The sequence below is a fragment of the Canis lupus genome, chromosome 11, assembly GCF_048164855.1.
Source record: "Canis lupus baileyi chromosome 11, mCanLup2.hap1, whole genome shotgun sequence".
NCBI lineage: Eukaryota > Metazoa > Chordata > Mammalia > Carnivora > Canidae > Canis > Canis lupus.
Genome location: NC_132848.1, coordinates 52,143,443 through 52,167,577, shown reverse-complemented (window position 1 = coordinate 52,167,577; position 24,135 = coordinate 52,143,443). Strand labels below are relative to the sequence as shown.

At 45.8% G+C, this 24,135-nt stretch overlaps 2 long non-coding RNA genes across 8 annotated transcripts in view; one reads left to right on the top strand and one right to left on the bottom strand.

Moving 5' to 3' along the window:
- Positions 1-363: 363 nt before the first annotated feature.
- Positions 364-24,135, bottom strand: part of LOC140600194 (uncharacterized) — a 126,169-nt gene continuing 102,397 nt past the window's right edge. For 3 of the 6 annotated variants that reach the window (XR_012003391.1, XR_012003399.1, XR_012003400.1), the window contains one exon: positions 364-3,638. This is a non-coding gene — a long non-coding RNA (uncharacterized lncRNA). The remainder of the gene's footprint in view (positions 3,639-24,135) is intronic. The other 3 variants (XR_012003393.1, XR_012003394.1, XR_012003397.1) reach the window with 3 other exon arrangements.
- The window catches only part of LOC140600195 (uncharacterized), a 40,871-nt gene continuing 17,607 nt past the window's right edge, over positions 872-24,135 (top strand). Inside the window, exon 1 of one of the 2 annotated variants that reach the window (XR_012003404.1) lies at positions 872-1,065. This is a non-coding gene — a long non-coding RNA (uncharacterized lncRNA). The remainder of the gene's footprint in view (positions 1,066-24,135) is intronic. The other variant, XR_012003403.1, reaches the window with a different exon arrangement.

The following is a 24,135-nucleotide window of genomic DNA, read 5'->3' as shown; positions in this document are numbered from 1 at the left end:
TGGCATAAGCAGCGTGTCCATGATCATGCACAGCTAGAAAGTGCCTAAGTGCGTAACTAGTGTTGAAGCCCTCATGGCCAGATTCCAGAATCTTTGCTTTGAATGCCAGGAAGAGAAGGCAACCACCAAGGACACAGGCTGTGGCCAGGAGTCCTGGAGGTGGGGCAGCAAGAGCAGTACCTGTGGTTTGCAGAGGGCTTTCTGGTTCACTTACTTGGGTGGGTTTGCGGTTTCACGGAGCAGTAAGTTTTCCCAAAATTGAATACTTACCCTTTTATTTTGTTGAGTGAAAACATTAAAAAAAGTTCTAACTTCATTTCAGAAAATAAAGTTCTAACATAAATTCTTTTTTTTTTAAATGTATTTATTTGAGGGCGGGAGGGGCAGAGGGAGGGGGAACTCCAGCAGACTCTATGCTGAACATGCAGGGCTCCATCTCAGGACCCTGAGATCATAACCTGAGCCTGAGCCGAAGCCAAAAGTCTGACGCTTAACTGCTTAACCAACTGTGCTCCCAAGTGCCCAAATAAATGCAGTTTCAATGCAAAGAAGGACACAGTCTGGGAATAAAGGCCAGTTCTTCCAGTTGAATGAACCTGCCTTTGTGAATGCCTCCCTCTGCTGTCCTCATTTTCCTCAGCTCACTGTAGGGTGCTGAAAATGTCCTCAGGGGTCGCACCCGTCTTAGGAGCCTCATCCGGGGACCACTGCAGTGCCTCATCTGATCCTCATGAACCCTCTGCAAGGCAGGCAGAGAAAGCCTTGTTATTCCCCACTTCATTAATGAAGAAACCAGAGCCCAGAGAAGTCGAAAAGTCTAAGGACACAATTAAAAAAAAAAATAGCAGGGCTGAGACTCCAGATGCTCACTCTTTCCTCGTGTACCTCAAGCCACTCGCCAGATGAGCTGACTGGCCACCAGGCTGACTCCTGTGGGTGGATCTGAATGTTCAGAAAGAGAGGGAGCATGTATACGTGTTGTTTCCTCAGCAGGGCTCAGAATGAAATAGTACGTAGCTGAGAGGCTGTCTCTGGACTCGGGACATGATGAGAAGCCACAGACGGGTAAGGAAGGACCGTATTTTCTGTTTCATCTTTGGCCCTGCCTAGTACAGGGCTGGGCACATGGGGTGGGCAAGAAATCGTTGCAGCTTAGGCATGGGAGTGTGGTTTTGAGGGCCAGTTTTTACTTAGGATTTTCTGTGGAAAGAAAGGAGAAAGGGGAAGCATTCTCTGACACAGTTGATAGGATGCTATAAAGAAAAGGGGAAAAAAGGCTGGAATCCAGAAAAGACTTGATAGAAGTACCCTGGGCAGCGAAGGGAGGTGGGTGGGTGGATGGCAGGGAGGCAGAAGCACTAGAGGTGGCCTCTACATTCCTGGTCACCACCCCCTGCCTGATGCTCTAGCGATACTGTCCCTGTCCTTGGTTTCTGTGCACCAAGATGCCCCGTGGTATCCCACCCCAGCACCTTTGAACTGCTTCTGGGAATGTTCTTTTTAAAACCCAGTGCTTAGTAATGCCTATTCATCCTCTGGTGACTTCCCTGACTGTGTGTACCAGCTGGAGGGGTGGACAGCCCAGAGCGCCATCAGCCCACCTCCAAAGAGTAATGAACATGTAAATGTATGCTCAGTGCACCCAGCCTGGGGGCAGCACCATAACCAGTGTGCTCAGGAGGCCGATGGGAGCAGTAAAGAGTACACCTTATCTGGTTCTGGATGAACCTTTCCTTCATAACCTTATTATGGTCTGCAATTATGTATCCAGGTGATTATTCGGCCAATGTCCTTATCTCACTAAATAGTCAGCTACCTGAGGGCAGGGCTTTGTGTGTTGGCTGTGGTATCTGCAGCCTAGTGGGAACCAGGGGCCGGGGTGGGTGTCCAGTGTTTGCTGAATGGCTTCCCTCCTTGTTCTGCTGGGGAACGCCTGGCTGTGCAGCTGGCATTTTGCTTTCCACTCACACTATTCTCGGGGGTAGGGTAGGAGGGGTTGGAGGTCATGGCCATCCCTAGAAAGCTGTTCCCTGACTACTACAGATTGTGTTTTCTTCTTAGCCCAAGGCTCAGAACCCACTGGGTGTGAGGTCCTTCAGTACGGGGACAGTGGAGCCTGTCACCTGCTGACCGCAGTGGGGTTCGGGCTCTTCTGAGAGGTGCATGCTGGCTGGGGTCTGAGAGGTTGTCAGCTCTGACTGTGGAGGACAAAGGAGACTTCTAACCTATGGGTGGTGGGGTGGTGGGGCAGGAGCGGGGCCGGGAGCCTGGAAGACCTGTCACTCCCTGTTCGGCCACTAAAGGGCGCTGTTGCTCTACAGGGCAGAGCCAGGCTGGTGACAGCCATCACTGTGAGCAACCAGGCCCAGGGGTGACACGCTCTAGCTACGTTCACCGAGTGCCAACCGTGTGCTAGGCACTTTGAATACTCTTAATTCCATAATCACGCAAGAGAAGAACGATGAAACCTATTTTACAGGTGAGGGAAAGGGGATCAGAGAGATTAAATGACATTTTCAAGGTCTTATGGCTAGTAAATAGCTGCCGAGTCAGATTTCAAACTCAAGTCTGCCTAAATCCACAATTGGCACCTTCCCCCTGGGCACCCCCTCAGCACTAGTGCCAAATCTTGTCACTCTTGTCCTCATAGCAGCCTCCTACCAAGGCGGTTGCCCACGGCACAAGCTCCCCTCATGGACTTTAGCTAATTTTGATTATCCAAATTAATACAGAGGCTACTGACTTCGGTATAAAATTTAAAACTGGGTTATTAAGATGATTCATTTGAGTCCAGAGACCATTCTTCTGTGTGTGGGGAGGAGGGGAGGGACAAGAGATTTGCCCTTCCAGAGCCCTCTCTTCTGGTCGTCGGCAATCCCACCCCCTCGCCCTGCCAGCCCTCATGCAGATGCTACTGTGCTTCCCTGCAGACTTGATCAGATCAGTCCTGCCCTTGAGCAGCTCCTGCAGCTCCCAGGAAAGTCCCCCTCCTTAGCCAGCACCCAAGGCCCTTCATGAGCTGGAACCTGCTGTGCCACATTATCGCCCACGCCTACAACACATAGCTCACAAACCCGCACTCGCAGCTCCAGCCCCGTGAGCACTGCACTCCCACCCCTCAGAGCTGCCGGCTCCCTCTGCACCGCAGAATCCTGAAGCTTCCCACCGGGTGATGTAAGAATGAATAACCCCAGCGAGGCTGCTGGGACCGTGCTGACCCACAGGGGGAGCCCAGGAATCTTCCTTGCGGCCCCTTTCTCTGCCCGTGGAAATGTACAAGGACAATAACAACCACAAAAGCAGCTGCACGCGGTGTAATGCTCCATACAGTGCAATCCCCGGTAAACATTTCCGGAATAGGCAAATGTCCTCAGGCTGACACCAAGGAAGGCATTTACTGTACTGTTTTTTTTTTTCCTGTGCCCATGGTGAGCTCCAAGGTGACTCAAACACCATCTGGAGGCTAACCTCCTCGAGGCCAGCGGCAGGATTGTGAACCTCTGGGTAACCTCCCCGGTGTGACACAAGCACTGGGCCTTTAGCAATGTCCTTTCGAAGATTGTTAGTTGGTCAATTAATTATTGACTGGGTGCGTGAGCAGCAGTCTGGATGGGCAGGTCATTTCAGGGTAGCATTATCTGAAACAGAAACAGCATTGTTTTAAGAGCCTGTTGAAGCCCTGAAGAAATACGGTAGTTTCTCCTTCCTGTTGCAGGAGAGGGCTATTTAAAACCACAGGGCATTAGATCCAGAAGGCCATGAGGCCGCAAGTGAGCAGCTTGATCTGAGCACTCTCGGCTGGGGGGGCTGACATGCTTAGGTGTGGAAATCAGAAGGACTCACCCTCTGGTTTGGACAGCCACTCCTTGGCCCACTCTCTTCTCTTATTTCTGTTTAGTCTTTTTTTTTTTTTTTTTTTTAAGATTTTACTTATTTATTTATTTAACAGAAAGAGAGAAAGAGCACAAGCAAGGGGTAGTAGCAGAGGGAGAGGGAGAAGTAGATTTCTTGTTGAGCAGGGAGCCCGACGATGTGGGGCTCCATCCCAGGACCTGAGCTGAAGGCAGATGCTTAGCCACCCAAGCATCCCTCAGTTTAGTCTTCTTATTCTGAGATTCAAAGAGACAAAGTCCATAGGGTGTTTCCCCAGGTTCCAAAAAGTCCAAAATAGACAGGCTGGAATTATGGGACTCAGGCTCTTCCAGGAAGGGTTGCCTCAGAGCAGATGAGAGATCAGGATTCTGTTCTCAGTGCAGGCTCCCCTGACTCTAGCCCAATCTCACTCTCACCCGTAGGGTTCCAGCTTCCCCCCATCCAATGTCACGGGGAACTTACCTACTCTGGGTTGGCATGTCAGGTAAACTTTCTGTCAATATGCATTGCCTTTCCCTGTTCTGCAGCTTTAGTATCAGTTGGTCAGCCTCATAATCTCGAGTTATCAAATGCCCTTTGAACTTGTAAATATGTTATATACAACTTTCTCTTGCCTTCTTAGTAACTGTCTATTATTTTTTTATTTTATTATTTTTTTTAGTAACTGTCTATTATATGACATTTAGACTATCTGGGTGGTCTTAGGGCACCTGGGTGGCTCAGTTGGTTAAGTGTCTGACTCTTGATTTCAGCTGAGGTCATGATGATCTCAGAGTCCTGAGATGGAGCCCTGTGTCAGGCTTTGTGCTCCACAATGAGTCCGCTTGAGATTCTCTCTTTCTTCCTCTCCTTCTGCCCCCACCTGCCTTGGCCCCGCTTGTGGGCACTCTCTCCTCTCTAAAATAAATAAATCTTTAAACTATCTGGCTGGTCTCGTATACTTTATCTCCTTTAGAACCACAGGAAAAAACTGATTGCTATCATTCCCATGAGAGATAGGGACTCCCTAGGATCTTGTCCAAGGTCACCTTGCAAGGTAGTGATAAGCAGGCCCTCTGGCTCCTGTATCAGTGGCCCTACCAGCAAGAGTTCTGTCCAGGCTGTGTAGAAGCCCCAAAGATCACATGCAAATGTGTTGCTATGGCAGCTGGCAAAGACAAAGCAACTGCAGAAGCTGGCACAGGTGGGCAGGTGGGTGTGGACAGTGGTGTCCAACCAGGCAGAGGATTCTAGAGACAGAGGCTGCTAAGGGGTTGGAATTTTGGGGCTGGAAAGGGCTCCCAGCTCCCAAATATCATCTCTGCTGCTTGAAGGTCCCTTAACAGAGAATAAAGTCTTATAGTCCAAGTTGAGAGGCATGGGTGCTTCTTATTGGCTATACACTTACCCTGAAACTGTTTAATCATTTGTTAGAGATTTAAATAGTACTTGTTGTATAGTGTTGTGTGGATTTAATTTAAAATTGCACATAATAGGCTTAGCACTGTGCCTAGCTTATACTGTTCAACAATTGGCTGTTAATGTAAACATGCAGACTGTGGGGGGGGGGAGGTTGTGGTGTTTTTTATGTTTCCTTTTTGCTTCTCTGGGTTTTCAGCAAATTAACACTTTTGTAGTAAAAAAGATTTTTGATAATTAAAGTGTTAATACCAACATATGCTTTTGATCTATTACAAAGATGACTTATTGACAGACCAGAGAAAGACATCTAAACTCTTCTTTTATTATTATTATTATTACTACTACTATTATCTTTTTTAAATTTTATTTTTATTTATTCATGAGAGATACACAGAGAGAGGCAGAGACACAGGCAGAGGGAGAAGCAGGCTCCATGCAGGGAGCCCGATGTGGACTCCATCTTGAGACTCCAGGATCACGCCCTGAGCTGAAGGCAGAGGCTAAACCGCTGAGCCATCCAGGCGTCCCTACTATTATTCTTATCATCTTAAGTAGGCCGCATGCCCAGCATGGAGCCCATCATGGGGCTTGAGCTCACAACCCTGAGATCAAGACCTGAGCTGAGATCAAAAGTCCAATGCTTAATCAACTGAGCCACCCAGGTGCCCCTGGATTCTTTTAGGAACTGTCTTTCCCTCCCGGGGAGGGCTAGCTTTCAAATATTTTAACCACTGTCCCCAGCACAAGACCAGACACCCCCACCTCCCGCCATAGCATTGAACAGGCTCTGACCTACACACTCTGAGCTTCAAAGGCTGGACTGGTTGATTGTGAAAGGTTGCAAAAGTTGGTGAGGGAGGTGCCACAGGGACGAGGCTTCACAGTCATGGTCCGTTGTGTGATATAAAGAAGTGAGCTCTCTGTTGGTTGGGACTCCGCTCTGTTGCTTCAAAATGCACAGAGATTTCACACTTTCTTTCCAAACAAAGGCTAAGAAGTTAAGAGGTTCTGCCTCAGAGTGTGGGGTTTTAGAGGAGTAGACAACGGAGACACAGAAGAGGTTGCCCTCGGAATGGTGCAAGTGTTCACATGGACCTGGGAGCCACCCCTGCCCAAGAGGAGAGCCAGTGTCACCTGAGCGGCACTTCTTTGCCATTTCAGTGGGCATCTGGCTGTCCAAGAGGCTGCTGTTCCCTTTAGCAAAGCGCTCACCATATTGAGGTCTGTGACAGCAGCCAGAGGGAAACGGATGACCCAAGCTTTTCAGGAAAGAACAGAATGTGGAAGAATAATGAGGAGATTCAATGTTGGGCAGGGCAGGAGACCCTGGCTCTCTAGGCTCAAGGGCAGGTGGCTGCATCCTGTTGTGTCTTTGATGTCAATGAGGCATCGATACATGTGTCCCCAGAACTCACTACCATTTGTCCCAGCAGGCTACCCATCAAACATGCATAAAGCCAGGGCACCCTGCTCTCTTTCACACAGCTTGGCCTCCCTGCTGCCTGCCCCTCCAAGACTGAGCATTTTCTAAGATCAGTGGGTTCAGGAAACAAACCCTCCTGGGGACTGCTCAAGATATAGCAATGCTCTGCAACAACAACAACAAAAGTGTTAATACTCAGACATATAGAAAAAGAAAGATATGATTCAAATGTGTACTAGGATTTAAATAAATGGAAGCAGCACTTTCCAGAGAGAAAAATGGTAGGATCTGCATCTATTGAAACCTACTAGATGCGTGATACTCTGTGCAAATTTTTGTTTAATTATTACAGCAACCCTATCAGCTAAGTGCTATTATTTCAGTTAGGTCTCATTTTTATCCCCATTTTATAGATAAAGAAGCTGAGGCTCAAATGGGTTTTGTAACTGGCCCAAGTGCACATAATTAGTTGGGAATTGAATCCAGATCTGATTGCAAAGTCTGTAGTCTTTCCAATAGCTCTTTTTAAAAAAAAGATTTGAGAGAGAGAGAGAGAGAGAGCAGGGGAAGGGGCAGAGGGAGAGATTTTTTTCAAGCAGACTCCTTGCTCAGTGCAGAGCTCAATGTGGGGGTCCATCCCATGACCACCAAGATAACAACCTGAGATCATGACCTGAGATCATGACCCAAGCCAAAACGAAGAGCTGGATGCCCAACTGATTGAACCACCCATCTGCCCCTCCAATAACTTTTCAAGTTAACTGGAAGGGTAAAATGGGAATGGAATGAGGGTGAGGGGATTAAGGAAGATAAGCAGGGAGCTGGGGACACTGGACACAAAAAGTTAAGTGGGCAGAGGCACCTGGGTGGCTCAGTCAGTTGGGCATCCAACTCTTGGTTTTGGCTCAGGTCATGATCTTAGTGTCATGAGACTGAGCCACACATTGGACTCCCCACTCAGCAGGGAGTCTGCTTGAAATTCTCTCTCTCTCTCTCTCTCTCCCTTTGCCTCTCTGCCCCTGCATGCTCTCTTTGTCTCTCCCTCTCTCAAATAAAAATAAATAAATAAATAATAAATCTTAAAAAAAATTTAAGTGGGCACATAAAAGGGAAGTGAAAAGCAGAGTGGGGAGGATGGCAGTATCTTAGAGCAAAGTTGCCCAATTTCACAAATGTTCAGATGGAAGATTAACATGTACAGCTCCAGTGATTCTGTTTAATCTTCATTTAAATTTTTTTTTTTAATTTTACAGCTTCTTTTTGCAGAGTGTGACTGTGGGCACACAAGCATGTATTACTAGGTTTGCAAACCAGCTCTCAGCCATCCAGTGGGGCTGAGAACATGCACACTGAGTGGTCTGCTGGTTGTCTGCCCCAGCCCTGCATGGGGCCATTTGATGCTGCAAAAGATTCCACAGCAGCTCTCAGAGCCTCCTCTCTCCCTCATTCTTTCCCATTTGTAGACTCTACATTTTATCTCAGGTGAGGGTACCAGTCCAGTGTTTCCTCGGCCAGTTAAATTTCCTGTAAGATGTGTTTCATTTAGCCCAGGTATAATTGTTCAGGTTATTCATTGCATAAGAGTAGGCAGCTGAGGAATTATTAAAATCCAGAATTCACTTTGATTTGTACAGTCATGGTAGGGACCAGTGGCATCTTCATAAATTTATGAATTTCCCTGAAACTCAGAACTGAGCCATCTGATTATAGGTATTGAACGGATCTGACAAGGCCAGGGTTGCGTGGGCTCCAAGAGAGGACTGAAGTCCAGGCCTTCTGATTCCCAGACCTGTGATGTTGTTCCTGAACAACTTATTAATATCCTGCCCTATTCTCCATCTAAAGGCATAGACAGAAGACCTGAGAGAACAGAACCAGAACCGTCCATGGGGCAGGAGGCCCTTGAGGATGTTGCTGCTGAAGTCAGCAAGGCAGAAATGCAGAACCTGCAGGGTTAATCCACCCTCCAGAGACTTCTGTGATCTGGCCAACCCTTGGGCCAGGAGGCAGGAAAGCGGCAAGAGAGAACAGGTGTTAGCATATGTGATGGGATCCTAGGTCCCCTACCCTGAGGTCCCAACCCTGACTGGACGCTGAAATCACCTGGAGGAGCTTTAAAAATGCTATGCCTAGGCCCACGCTCCAGGGTATTGGAAGTAGTTGGTCTGAGGTGGGGTAGCTGGCTGTATTTTTTTTTTTAATTTTTATTTATTTATGATAGTCACAGAGAGAGAGAGAGAGGCGCAGAGACACAGGCAGAGGGAGAAGCAGGCTCCATGCACCAGGAGCCCGACGTGGGATTCGATCCCGGGTCTCCAGGATCGCGCCCTGGGCCAAAGGCAGGCACCAAACCGTTGCGCCACCCAGGGATCCCTGTATTTTTTTTTAAAATAAATTTATTTATACATGAGAGACACACACAGAGAGAGGCAGAGACACAGGCAGAGGGAGAAGCAGGCTCCATGCAGGGAGCCCAACATGGGACTCGATCCCAGGACTGCAGGATCACGCTCTGAGCTGAAGGCAGACGCTCAACCGCTGAGCCACCCAGGCGTCCCACTAGCTGTATTTTAAAAGCTCCTCCTCAGGAGTGCCTGGGTGTCTCAGTTGAGCGTCCCACTCTTGATATCAGCTCAGGTCATGATCTCAAGGTCAGGAGATCGAGCCCTGCCTCAGGGTCTGCACTCAGCATGGAGTTTGCTGGAGAGTCTCTCCCTCTGCTTCTGCCCCTCCTGCTGGTGCTCTCCCTCCCACTGAAATAAATTTTTTAAATCTAAAAAAAAAAAAAAAAAAAAAAAGCTCCTCAGATGATTCTAGTACACAGCCAGCCTTGAGAATCAGACACTAGCCAATAAGCTCCTGAAAGAAAGAGACCTGGCTTCTTCCTCTCTCTTCCCTAACACAGAAGCAGTTTGCACATAAGAAGGCTGCATATGGGGCACCTGGGTGGCTCGGTGGGTTAAGCATCTGCTTTTGGCTCAGGTCATGATCCCAGGGTCCTGGGATCAAGCCCTGCATTGGGCTCTGTGTTCAGTGGGAGTCTGCTTCTTCCTCTGCCATTCCTCCTGCTTGTGCTCCCTCTCTCTCAAATAAATAAATAAAATCTTAAAAAAAAAAAAAAAGAAGGCTGCATACAAGTGTTCTAGACTAATGAAACAGAGTGATGGACATCCACATGATGAACAATGGCGACCAAAAACCTGGGCTGAACAGTATATAGGGAAATGGAAGCAGGATCACCCTTACTCTACAAAAATAAATATACATGTAGGAGAAGAGGACTGGACGTTTACACATCAAAGGGTTATTGTGGGTTATCTCTTGAACCACCAAGTTGTGGGGGCGGGTTTCTGGAGCAGACTGCCTGTGAGAATTCATGAAATTCCCACAGCATTCTACATCTCTGGGCTCCAGTTCCCTCATCTCTAAATCGGGGGAATAGGAGCACCTGGGTGGCCCAGTGGTTGGGCGTCTGTCTTTGGCTCAGGTTGTGATCCTGGGTCCTGGGATAGAGTCCCACATCAGGCTCCCTGCAGGGTGCCTGTTTCTCCCTCTGCCTATGTCTCTGCCTCTCTCAGCATGTCTCTTATAAACAGAAAAAGAAAAGAAAAGAAAAGAAGAAGATAAATCAGGGAGAATAACAGAGAGAACTTACATTGTAGTTTGTCAAAGGAAAACTGGGAAGCTTTAAAAACTGAAAGAAGAAAAAAAAAATAAAAATAAAAAAATAAAATAAAATAAAAACCGAACGAAGAAATTTACTTGTAGAGAGTGCAAGGGAATCAGATTTCAGAGATGGCTCTCCAAATATGAAAGCCAAACAATAGTATTTAAGTGGCAAGTGAACACACATATGCACAGAATTACCAAGGCTACTGGAGAGTGTTGGATGGCAACCTCCCAAAAGACACGTCCATGTCCTCACCCCAGACCCTGTGAATGTGATCTTATTTGGTAAAGGGGTCTTTGCAGATGTAATTATTTAAGCATCTCAAGGTAAGATCATCCTGGATTATCCTGGTAGGCCCTAAATCCAATGACAAGTGTCCTCGTAAGAGACAGAAAAGAAGACAAGGCAGAAAAAAAGGCCGTGTGAGGACCCAGGAAGAGACTGTGGGGATGCAGCCACAAGCCAGGGATGTCTGGAACCACCTGACACCAGCAGAGGCAAGGAAGGATTCTCTCCTAGTGCCTTCAGAGGGAGCATGGATGTGCTGATGCCTCAATATTGGACACCATGGAGGCTCATTATGATAGAAGAGCCACAAGCGTCTGAATCAGTTTCTCTGGGTTGGAATGCAGGAAACCTCAGTTAAAATTCCCTGCTTAGGGCAGCCCGGGTGGCTCAGCAGTTTAGTGCTGCCTTCGGCCCAGGGTATGATCCTGGGGACCCCGGATCAAGTCCCACATCGGGCTCCCTGTATGGAGCCTGTTTCTCCCTCTGCCTGTGTCTCTGCCTCTCTCTCTGTGTGTCTCTCATGAATAAATAAATAAAGTATTAAAAAAAATTCCCTGCTTAATTTCACTTCCCTTATAGTCCTGTGACACTGTTTCATCCCTCTGGGTGGGAGATGGATCCTGGCATCTGCTACTTCCCCTCTTTTTAACGAGAAAATTTTGTTTTTAGAGAAAAGTTCAGGAGTGTGGCTGGGAGTTGAACAATCCCAGCATGAAGTAAAAGTAACCAAGGTCTAGTAGGTAGGTCCTAGTGGAAAAGGAGAGGAAAAAAAGGGACGGTGTCAAAGGACATCAAGGAGTAAGCTGTGAGCAGGGGAGGATGGGGGCCCTGGAGATTTGTGTGCCCTGTGGCCAATCCCACAGGAGCAAGGCAGGAATGAGTAATTCCACTGGACAGGAGTCTTTTTTTTTTTTTTTTTAAGCTTTTATTTATTTATTCATGAGAGACACAGAGAGAGGGGCAAAGACAAAGGCAGAGGGAGAAGCAGGCTCCACACAGGGAGCCTGATGCGGGGCCGGATCCCGGGACCCCAGGATCACGCCCCAGGCCAAAGGCAGGTGCCAAACTGCTGAGCCACCCGGGGATCCCCAGGACAGAAGTCTTAATCATGGGATTCCTATGTGACCAGTGTGTGCATGAGCAAGCGGCTAGGATCAAAGTTGCAAGAAGCCTGGAGCCTGGCATGGCTGTAAAATGGCTGTTCCTGGGCAGCCCCAGTGGCTTAGTGGTTTAGCGCTGCCTTCAGCCCAGGGCATGATCCTGGAGACCTGGGATCAAGTCCCACATCGGGCTCCCTGCACGGAGCTTGCTTATCCCTCTGCCTGTGTCTCTGCCTCTCTCTCTCTCTCTCTAATAAATAAATAAAATCTTAAAAAAAGAATGGCTGTTCCTTGGAGTCAAACATCTGGACATTTTCTGGAAGTCCATCCACCGATCCATCCATCCATCCTGTAAGCATTTCATTGATTGATTAAAGAAATATTGATTGAATAACTACTATGTCCCAGCCTAGGTGCTGAAGCTATAGCAAGGAAAAAAACAGACAAAAATCCCTGCCTTAAGGAGCTTGTTTTCTAGTGGGGAAGACAGATGACAAATAAGATAAATAATTGAAAATTCAGTAGGTTAGACAGTGATGAGTGCTAAGGAGAAAAACAAAGTGGGGAAGGAGGATACGAAGTGAAGAGGGAGCTATGATATTAGCTCCATGGAAGGCCTCATTGAAAAATTACATTTGAGTAAGCACCCCAGCCAAGGTGGCAAGGTAAAGAGTTATGCAAATGTCCGGGGGAAACGTTGAAATCCTAAGGAAGTGCAGTCTCCATGGGCAGGAGCAAGGAGGGCATGAGCCTCATGAATTTCCAACTGCATGAGGACCCAGCACTGGAGTGGGGGTGTTTATTTTTTTTATGTTTTTAAAAAGATTTTTATTTATTTATTAATGAGAGACAGAGAGAGACAGAGAGAGAGAGAGAGAAAGAGAGGCAGAGACAAAGGCAGAGGGAGAAGCAGGCTCCATGCAGGGAGCCCGACGTGGGACTCGATCTGATCCCTGGTCTCCAGGATCAGGCCCTGGGCTGAAGGTGGCGCTAAACCGCTGAGCCACCCGGGCTGCCCTGGAGTGGGGGTGTTTATTCTGCAAAGGGAAATACAAAGCGTGCCCCTCATGTGTTTATAAATGAAAACTGAGGATCATAATGAACTTTATTCAATAAATACAAAACATACAGTTTCAAAATCATCATCCTATTGCATCTTCTTTCTAAAAGATTATTTATATAAATTACAGAGCATAGTGCAGAACAAGACCTTAACAACCATCTGGTGTTAGTGTTTTTCAAACCTCCTGGAAGGTAAGAATCCACGGGGCCGTGTGGTTTTAAAGATACAGATTCCAGCCATCCATACATTCCCTCCGCCATCCAGGCAAGAGGTTTGGGGTTCTGTACGGTTAACCAGAGCCCCTGGAGATGCTGTGACAGGCAGGCTCAGACAAAGACAGCTCAGTCTTGTGTTTCACAAATGAGGAAATCAAGGTCTAGAGAGAGGAGATGTCTTGCTCAAGGTAGAACCAATCAGACAAGCAGAGCCAGAAATAATACTCAGATTTCCCAACTCTTCCAGGTTAACAAAAATTTCTGCACAGCACAAAGATTGCTTATGATGGTTAAACTTGGGATGCAACAAGACACAATTCAAAAACAAACACCAGAGCAGACACCTGCTGGGGGAAGCAGATGTACCTAGGATGAATAAGCGGCTATAACAGATCCACCAAACTCAGCACTGAGCATTCAGGCAGCCAGATCTGCCGGGGAAGTGGGCTGCATTATTCCATTCACAGGGTGCATTGAAATGATCCACAAGAATTTCATTTGATAAGAAGTTTTTCCCTTTAACAAAAAATTTTAAAACCCTTCAAACCTTCAGTCTCCTATTATGAAAATTACGGGAGAAAAGGGCAAAAGGAGAGATCTAGCCTCCCTCAGTGAGAGGTAGTTCTTCCACGCAATGGGCCGTATGTGGGCGGTCTGGAGCTCACACCCAGAACGCAGTGTGTTTGAAGGGACCCCAGGACAGACTTCCTGTAAACAGGTCTTTCTCTGAGGCTGCCCAGTGTTCTTCACGGGAATGGGCTGTGGGCCCTGAAGCGAACGATGTGACCATGTGATCTGTGACCTTTGTGTCCCCACCAGAAAAGAAGAATAATAAAGTGATGGCTCCTAAAGGAGCGGGCCAGACAACTTCACTTCTTGAGGCCCCTTGCCCTTGTGGCATGTGACTCAGAGCCCCGCTGGGCCAGGCAGGAGCAGTTTGTTAGGGGAGGGGTGTGTGTGTGTGAGAGAGAGAGAGAGAGAGAGAGACAGAGAGAGACAGAGAGAGAGTATGTGTGTGTACCCTGTGTATGTTCCTGCCACACACACGGGAACTCCAACACCACACTGCTCCTACGTTGTGTGGCTGTGTGATTACATCTGTGATTGCAGCCGCTCAGGCAAACAGGCCTCTTGGGGAAAGAAGTTTCTCTTTCCAAACCTGCTATACAGGCCTACAAGGAGACACACAATTGCCTTTGTCATTTGTTCTTCCTGTTGGGGACAAAAGCCCTTTCAGCTGCTGTGGAATGTACAGAAAGTTCTGTGCCGAAGGGCTGCTGGCCCTGGCCTGGAACTCTGTAAAAGGGGATCGGTGTGGGGAGCTGGCTGCTTCTACCTGAAGCTTCTGTACCCTGCCCAGCATGCCAGCCTGCCAGGTGCCTGTGTGACAGCAAAGTGCCCCCACAGTGGCCTGCAACAACCCACCCTGACTGTGGGGCCCTGACATTCTGATGGCCTGTCAGCAGGCAGGTGTGGTGCCAGGCATGGGGCTTTGCTAGCTCTTAAGGCTGCTGTGGTGTTACCGCCACTGTGGAGCTAAAGGGACTGGTCTTCAGACAGGGAGGATAGGGGAGGACAGAGCTGAAACAGAGGAGCCAGGTCCCTACAAGGAGGGGAAGAAATAGAAAAGCAGGACAAGTAAATACCTCATGGTGTTTACACTTTCATCCAAAATTTAAACGGAACAACAACCAAAAAATGCAACTCAGGCTTTGTTGGGGGGAAAAACGAACCAGCCACTACAAAACCTAATAGTGGCACAAGTGGCCTTTTTTCATTGCTATTTACATCCCTGGGTGTTTCCTCTGTTGCGGAGCCGGGAGACTCCGCGCAGGGAGACCTGTTGCCAAAATGCTGTGGGCCTAGGCTATTTCAGGAGGGCAGTTTTCCCAGGTTGCTATTGTCTGCATTTTTCTAACCAGGGTTGGGCAATTCACTGGGTGCTGAAGCCAATGGGTGTTGAACTTTGCTCTAGTTTCAAAATGTAAACGAGCAAGTGCCAGTGGGAAGTGCCCAGGAACTGGTCTGAGCAATCTGCCCTGCGGGAGCCCCAAACACAGGCTCCTGGAGAGGGCTGGCGAACAGGCTTGAGTGTTTGAAAGCAATGGGCATTAGGTCTGTCAGAGCCTGCATCCCTGGGGTGGATCGCACAATCTCGTAATCTTCAAGCAAGGGAGGAAGAAAGCAGAGAGGGAAGCGGAGGGGAGAAGGGTGTGGGGAGCAGACCAGCTTTTATATGAGATCTTGTTTAAACAAGACTCTTATCAAGGAGTAATCCTAAACTTTGGTCTTTCTTATTACCTTGGCTCCTTGGGGAATGGGTGTGTGACTTTTGGGTTCCAGGAGGGGGATTAAATTGCCTCTTAGTGATAAGAGCCACGAGAAGCAGATAAGGTTGACAATGGGGGAGGAATTCACTTGTGTCCCAGGGGCATGTTCTTTGCTCCCCAGTATCTGGATTCATGTCGTCTACCGCACTTGGTGTGCACCAAGTCTGAGAACCAAGCTGACATCAAGTTATAGAGCAGCATTTGATGGCCCCGTCATGCTGTAGGTGCTAGGGATGGCGTTAGTAGGGTGGAATGAGCCGCACTATGGATGTGCAAGGAATGTCCAGTCCCATGGTGACCATGTGGGTGCCATGTGGGTGCAGGGCATTAATTTTAAAATCCCTATTACATTGCTATGATGTGCCTAACACACTGTTAGATGCTCTGGGCAAAACCTCAAGTGGTTGACACATAATTAAATGTGTCTCTCTGTGTGTCTCTCATGAATAAATAAATAAAATCTTAAAAAAAAAATAAGACTCTGAGCCTTGCCTTGCCCTTCAGGTGCTTATAACCTAAAAAGTAAATAAGAGAGTTCCTAAAATATGACATCACTGGACCTGGTTATTTCTGATAAATGTGTTACAGATGTCAGAGAAGGGCAAAAACCCTTCAGGCTGAAGTCATTAAAGAAGGCTTCAGGGAAGAGGGGGAAGACCTAGGCCTTAGGGATGCACCTGGAATTTAGTAGGTGATGACTTTCTAGCTGGGAACAAATAGCAGACACAAGGACATGCAGGCAGGAAGGTGGCAGGCATGTTTGTGGGGTGCCAGGTTGCTCTGGCTTGGCTTTAGCTAAGGTTCCACTGGGGAGTCGTGAGAAAAGCGGCTGGAGAGAAGGTAAATCAGTGCTGGGTGGCAGCCTGTGGAGTCTAAACCTTACTGTGTATGCAGTGGGGAGCTAGAGAGGGGTTTAAGAAGGGAGCGGGATGTGCTCCTCTGCCTTCCAGGAAAGTGATCAGGGCTCACATATTTAATGATGTAGAAACCTACCATCACCAGAAAACCTACCATCACCAGATCGGCAGAGACTCTCCTTAGTTTCAGCTTCTTGCCATCCAGTATGCTGGAGGGCAGGGCTGTCCAGGGTGCAAAAAAGACCCTTTCTCCATTTTGCCTACTCTTGGAGCATTCAGAATTGGCTGGGGAATGACCTGAGATTGGGGATATGGCTAGGGAGGCTGCTGCAGGTCACTGAATAGAGCTAAAATGGGTCTGGAACTGCTCTGCTCCATATGGCAGCCACTGGTCACATGTGGCTATAGAGCACTTGAAATGTGGCTGCTCCAAATTGAGGTGTGCTAAAAGGGTAAAATATATACTGATATCAAAGACTTAGCACAAAAAAGATGTAAAATATCAATAATATTTTTAATATCTTGGGGTAAAAATGTTTTCAAAATTAATTTCACTTGTTCCTTTTTACTTTATGTAGTGACTAGAAATTTATTTTTTGCAACTAGAAAATTTATAATACACATGCAGCTCACATTATATTTCTATTGAACAGTCTAGAAAGATAGGGACTAGGTGATTTATGACTTGGTTAATTACTAGGGCCATAACTGTACACCCCATATTAGCCTGTGTGGGGTGTGGGGCTTCTGAAAAAGCCACACTTAGCGTGCCTGGGTGACTCAGTTGGTTAAGTATCTGCCTTCAGCTCAGGTCATGGTCTTTGGGTCCTGGGATCGAGCCCTGCATTGGGCTCCCTGCTCAGTGAGGAGTCTGCTTCTCCCTCTCTCTCTGTGCACACATGCTCTCTCTCCCTCTCCCTCTAATAAATAAATAAAATATATTTTTTTAAATAAATAAAATCTTAGAAAAATAAAATCTTAGAAAAAAAAAAAAAAAAGCATCCAGGCTTGGATTTGAACCAAATCAGCATTATGCTCAGGATAAGACGTTAAGGGAGGAAATGGTGTATGATTGTGTGGTCAATTCTCCAGATTTCTCCAAAAGCTGGTTTCAAAATTCTGATTTTCTCCTGAGGTGGGAAGATTGTAGGACACAACAATTGGGGCCACTTTGAAGAGCAAGTCTTTACCCATGAGAGTAAAGGGAGAAGCTTCTAGGACATAGAGGGTGCTAGGTCATGGTTTCCTGGACCTTCTGTGGGTGTCATCTTGGATGGGCCTGCCTGTGAACACTACCAATGCTGGACGGTTAGCAACTGGTAGAGAGTCTGAGGTCAGAGGCCTCTGAAAAACAAATTGTACGTGAAGGAAATGCATCAAGCTGTTTTAAAAGCTTGTCTCAAGATTTTGGATAATTTTTTTCCTGTTCTTTAACTTTCTACAGGGAATACATAGGCAAAAGAAACCTTTTTTTTTTTTAAGAATGAGAGGGGAACTGTCATAGGTTTTCCAGGTGGCAGCTGGTCAAGAAGGGGACACAGACAAGACAGCTGCAAGTCCCTTGGCTTGATATAAAGCAAATCCTGATGGAGACAGGATTTTTTTGTAAAAGACAGGATCTTTTTGTAAAGGCTGGAGAGGCTCCATCAGTAGCCCACATGGGCAGGTCTGACTGTTCAAGTTAAGGGGACTCAGGAGACATACAGAACTCCATTCAACCTCTTGTGTCCAAGGTACCGTCCCTGTGTCCTTGGCAGGTTATCTGCATTTCCAAGTGTTAAATTCCTCATACCCCACTGGTAACACGTTTAAGGACAGTAAATACTAGATAAATGCTAGCTGTCATTGCAATGGAATTCAGCTTCTCAAATATTCATTCTAACAGTAACAGAATGACATTTTTAAAGTTTCCTAGGCTTCAAGGTGGTATTTCACCAGCCCTTCTTCCCAGGTAACACTGGAAGGGAGCAGGTTGCAGGAAGGCAGCCTAGGAGACAGAAGCTCCATGGTCACCTAACCGCACACAGCTCTGTTCCAATGCCCGACATTCCATTCCCCATGTCAGAAGCCCTGAGGAAAGTCTGTGGTTCTGGAATCTTTAATTAGGAAAAGCCAGAATAATGGTAAACATTTTCACAGGGTTTTTATATCAACAACCTGCCAGTCACAGAGGGCAAGAAAACAATACATCAGCCTCTAAACATCCCAGCTGTTGTTAATCAGGGGCTCGAGTTGGCTTGATGCCAGGTCTAATTGGACCGCATTTCACTGTTCAACTTTGGGACACAGTTGTCGTTTTACTGGTAATGGGTTCAATGTTCAGAAGGAAATAGGGCACTTTCCCACCATTCTTGGTGTGGTTTTTTTTTTCCCCACTTTTTTTATGGTGCTAAAATACACATAACACAGAATTTACCAACTTCATAATTTTCAAATATACAGTTCATTGGTCTTAAATTCATTCTACTTCCTGTCTCTATGGTTTTGATGACTCTAAGTATCTTAAAAAGTGGAATCATATCGCATTTGTCTTTTTAGCTTATTTCACTTGCCATAACATCCTCAGGATTCATCCACATTGTAGCATGTTGTAGAATTTCCTTCCTTTTTATTTTTATTTTTTTATTTTTATTTTTTAAAGATTTTGTTTATTTATTCATGACAGACACAGAGAGAGAGAGAGGCAGAGACACAGGCAGAGGGAGAAGCAGGCTCCATGCAGGGAGCCCGACGTGGGACTCGATCCTGGGTCTCCAGGATCAGGCCCTGGGCTGAAGGCGGTGGTAAACCGCTGAGCCACCCGGGTTGCCCCTTCCTTCCTTTTTAAAGCTGAATAATATTCCATTGTATGTATGTACCATAATTTGCTTATCTATTCACTGGTCGATGGACGCCTGGGTTGCTTCCACATTCTAGTTACTGAGAATAATGCTGCTTTGAACATGGATATACAAGTATCTCTCTGAGACCCTGTTTTCAATTTTTTGGGTAGTGGAATTTCTGGATCGTATGGTAGTTCTAGTTTTAATTTTTGGGGGAACCTCCATACTGGTTGCCATAGAGCCTGTACCATTTTACATTCCCTCTGACAGTGCACAAGGGTTCCAATTTCTCCCTATCCTCACCAACACTTGTTTTCTGTTTTGTCAATAGTAGCCATCCTAATGGGTTTGATGTTAACACTAAACTGCTTGAAATCTTCCCATGTGTTTTTGTTTAATATTTTTATTTAGGTGGTTCATCTCCATTCCAATGGCAGGCTCTTGTTAATTCTTGGCTTGATGCACTTTACCTGTTTTTTTTCCCCTAGTGTCATGTTCTAGGCATGCTGTAGTAGGGGCTGGTGAATAAAGACCCCACCCACAACTGGACCAACAGGAGTCTCATAGGAAGATGGATTCTCTATGGGCTGTGTAGGTCACTGCCACAGGGGCATGAGCATGGGAACCCTGATGGCACATGGAAGAATGAAGCGAATTCAGGACAGACCTGTTGACCCTGAGAAAAATTACACACAGATCGCACACACTATCACCATGCCTTAACCCAGTAGTTCTCAGGCCACTGAACAATTCTGATTGATCCCCAGAGACAGTTGGCAACGTCTGAAGACATTTTTTTGGGTCATAACTAAGTGAAGAAGACAACTGGCAGTAAGGATACTTTTGGCATCTAGTGAGTAGAAACCAGGGATGTTGCTAACTAACCCCAACTATAAGAAAGCCCCATCTTCCCACCTTTACTTCCAACAGAGAAAGAATGATCTAGGTCAAATGTCGATAGTGCCAGGGTCCCTGAGTTAAGCTGACTCAGTGGTCAATGCCCTCCATCATATGCCCCAAACCCACATGTCTAACCGTCACTCCCCAAATGCATTTCTGCTTCTCACAGGCAGACCCTGTCCCTATTTCTAAACTTGCCTTTCTTAGTTTTGACCTCTGTGTCTCCCTCTGCCTGGAATGCTCTCCTGTGTACCTCTCGGAACCCTGTCTTTTCTTCAAAACTCAAGCAGCTCCTTTGCTGTGAATGTGTCTTCAACCTCCCTAGTTGTGATAATCTCTCTGACCTTCCTCTGAGGCAAGAGCAGCTATTTCTCACTTGCAAGGCCCAGGAGGATAGCTGTTAGATGATATCTGGAGTGTAAGCTCCTTGAGGGCAGGAACTGGGGCTTAGTGTGTGTATATACATATATTTGTCCTCCATAGAGTTTAGGGTTCTCACTACAGACCTGTTAAATAACTACACAGCTACACTGTCCAAAGTTTTTCCTTGCTGTTCTATTGAGAGGTGTTTCTGTGCTATAAGAAATATGGAAGAATGGTAGAAAACTGGTAGGCTGAGGTTTGGAAATACTTTTGATGAAGTAGGATTTGATCTGCATACCTAGAGATGGTAATTTTATAAATTTCCAGCTCATTAAATTAGATAAACAGCTACTAATTCTTCACATAAAATCTGTGATGACATACATGAATAAATAATAATGTAACACTGCCAAACTACATGCCCAGCAGTAGAACAGCAGGGATCAAGGCTGACATTCTTCATTTCCCCAGTGTCAGGACAAGAGATTTACCAGTCTGGAGGAGTCTGGAGGAGTGGCCCAGCCCAATCTTTATGACCTTATAGCATTCTATTCCCTTTGATTGTACTGCAGATTTGAGCTGAAAAATCTGTGTGTGCGTGTGTGTGTGTGTGAGTGTGTGTGTGTTTGTGAGAGAGAGTGGGGTTGCAGAGTTGGAGAAAAAGAACTTCAAAAAGGAAAAGAATGAGCTGCAGTGTCAGGAGTGAGTGTGAATTGCAGTTCTATTATGTCCTAGCCATGAAACTTCAGGCAATCTCTTCAACTTGCTGAGCCTTAGTTCGGTTTCTCATCTGTAAAGTTCGGTTTCTCATCTGTAAAGTGGTGCTACTGAGGATTACTTAATGCAGACTGGCTGGCCCAGTGTGGTAAACTGGTAAATTTACAATGTTATTTTTCTTTGTATCACTTCCCTTCCCAGCCAACAATGATATATGATAATAATAACACCAGTAGTAACAGCAAAAATATCAATATTATGATACTTTGAATTTATTTATTTATTTATTTATTTATTTATTTATTTATTTATTTTTGATACTTTGAATTTAAAAGAATCTTCATATTCATTTGAGTTGCATCAGTCTCTTTTTAAGTAGCTGAAGTAAAGTAAATCCCATTTGTCAGATGAAGGGACAACTCCAAGGGCAGAGTTGCAGGTAACAGAAATAATAGTTACAATTTCACATCTGCAAATCTAGAAATGGGTTGTTTCCCTGCAAACTAGCTTTCCTTCCCTACAACTTTTTTTTTCCTTTTTCCTTTTTTCCCTTATTCTTTTCATTTTAAAAAATATTTTTCTTTAAAATTTTATTTATTTATTTATTTATTTATTTATTTATTTATTTTAGAGAGAGAGTGTGCTGAGGGGAGGGCAGGGGAAGAAGGAGAGAATCTCAAGCAGACTACACAGAGCACAGAACCAGACACAGGGCTCGATCCCACAACCTGAGCTGAAATCAAGTCAGATGCTTAACTGACTGAGCCACCAGGTGCCTTCTTTTCTGTTCTTTTCTTTTCCTTTCTTCCCTTTTTTTCCTCCCACCCTCCTTCCCTCCCTTCCTTCCGTTTACAGGTGAGTGGGAAGGAGCATCATGTTCCTTCCTATACGTTCTTTCCTTAGGCAATCTCAACCACACACTGGTCTATAATTACCATCTATATGTAGATGACTCATAAAAAGATTTTTAGAGCTTCCCTCTGAGTTCCAAGCTGGTATAATCCAGCTAGCTCCCTCTCTATTCACCATCAACTCTTAGAGTTCTCAAATGCACCCCAAGTTCAAGTTTGCATCATTAGATGCAAATCTAATCCTATAGTTCTCTTACTTCAAACCCTTCGATTCTTCCCATTGTCCTAAAGAAAAGGATCAAACCAACACAGCCTAGTATAATGTTGTGTGCCATCTTGCCCGTCACCCCTCTGGCATCACCTTGCGCAAGCCACCTATGAAAATTGACATAGAACCCCAGAAATGGTATGAAGATTATTTTATTTTATTTATTTTTATTTTTTTTTAATTTATTTATGATAGTCACACACAGAGAGAGAGAGAGAGAGAGGCAGAGACATAGTAGGCAGAGGGAGAAGCAGGCTCCACGCACCGGGAGCCCGACATGGGATTCAATCCCGGGTCTCCAGGATCGCGCCCTGGGCCAAAGGCAGGCGCTAAACCACTGCGCCACCCAGGGATCTCTGAAGATTATTTTAAACTGAAGACATTTGAGATTCAAGATGCAGAAATAAGGCTTCTTAGAGCTCGCCTTATCTGACTACATGCAGAAACTTTTGGGAGATGGAGATGCCACAAATTCCCTTTTCAGGGTGGCTTTTGTTCCTAGGAAGGAGATCCAGAGTTAACCTACCATGAACTCCCTCTCTAGGGGAGTTTTACGACCATGAAGAAGTCAGAAAGCCTACTTGTAAATGCATGGATATTATCACAAACTTCCTTATTTCCCATTTGTTCTTCCAGAAATCCACTTGTTTCTTCAAAAGAAACTTATTGTTCTCTCATAGAGGCCTTCTAACTCTTTTCTCTACTAAATGAGGTTTATGAGCCTCTGACTTTAATCATTAATCAAGCTACTTCTTTTGTAAGCTCCCATATATATATGTGAATAATTTCTTCTGTTAAGCTTTCTTTTGTTAATTTAATTCACAAGCCCCTAGTACTGAACCTAAGAGGGTAGAGGAAAAGATTTTCTTTTTTTTTTCTTTTTTTCTTTTTTTTTTTTTTTAAAGACTTTTTTTATTTATTCATGAGAGGGGTGGGGAGGCTCCATGCAGGAAGCCCAATGTGGGACTCGATCCTGGGACTCCAGGATCACACCCTGGGCCGAAGGCAAGTGCTAAACCACTTGAGCCACCCAGGGATCCCCCCCCCTTTTTTTTAGGAAAAGATTTTCCACCCTGACATGTCCCTTGATCTCTGTGCTCAACTGCATTGGTTTTCTTTTAGTCCCATGTTTCTTCCTTTTATAGACTTCTGTCTATACATTTTCCTCTTCTAGGAATGCTTTTCCCTTTCCTTGGCACCTATTTAATTATTCTCATCTTTCAGAACTCAGTTCAAATAGCACCTCCCTAAGGACCTTCTCTGAGATTCCAATCTTAAGTTCTCAGGGCACCTTGCAATTGTTCTTTGTAGCACTTCTTACAATCATAATGAAAATTTGTAGGCTTATTTAATTAATGTCTTCTCCCCCAGTGGAAGCTTCTTGGTGGTAGAGATCCTATTATTGCTCACATCATATTCTAAGTTCCTAGTACAGAGTGGGCTCTCCAGAAAAATAAATTACTGAATGAATGAATGCATGAGACTCTATGTATGACAGACAGAACCTCCAAGATACCCCTTTCTTTCTTTCTTTTCTTTTTTTTTTTTTTTAAGATTTTATTTATTTATTCATGAGAGACACAGGCAGAGGGAGAAGCAGGCTCCATGCAGGGAGCCCGACGTAGGACTTGATCATGGGTGTCGAGGAGCAGGCCCTGGACTGAAGGCAGCACTAAACCGCTGAGCCACCCGGGCTGCCCTCTTTTTTTTTTTTTTTAAGATTTTAATTTATTTATTCATGAGAGACATAGAGAGGGAGAGACGGAGAGACAGAAGCAGACTCCCTGTGGAAAGCCCTATTGGGAGGGGGGGGGAGGTGAAGGGAGAAGGGGGACTCCATCCTGACCTGAGCCAAAGGCAGACACTCAACCACTGAGCCACCCAAGATACCCCTTTCAAACAAAGACATGTGGAGCCCCCACATCACAGTTCTTTGAAGGCCATTCAGATAATTGGGGCAAAGCAATTTCAAAATAGCCAATGCTAGTGTGGGC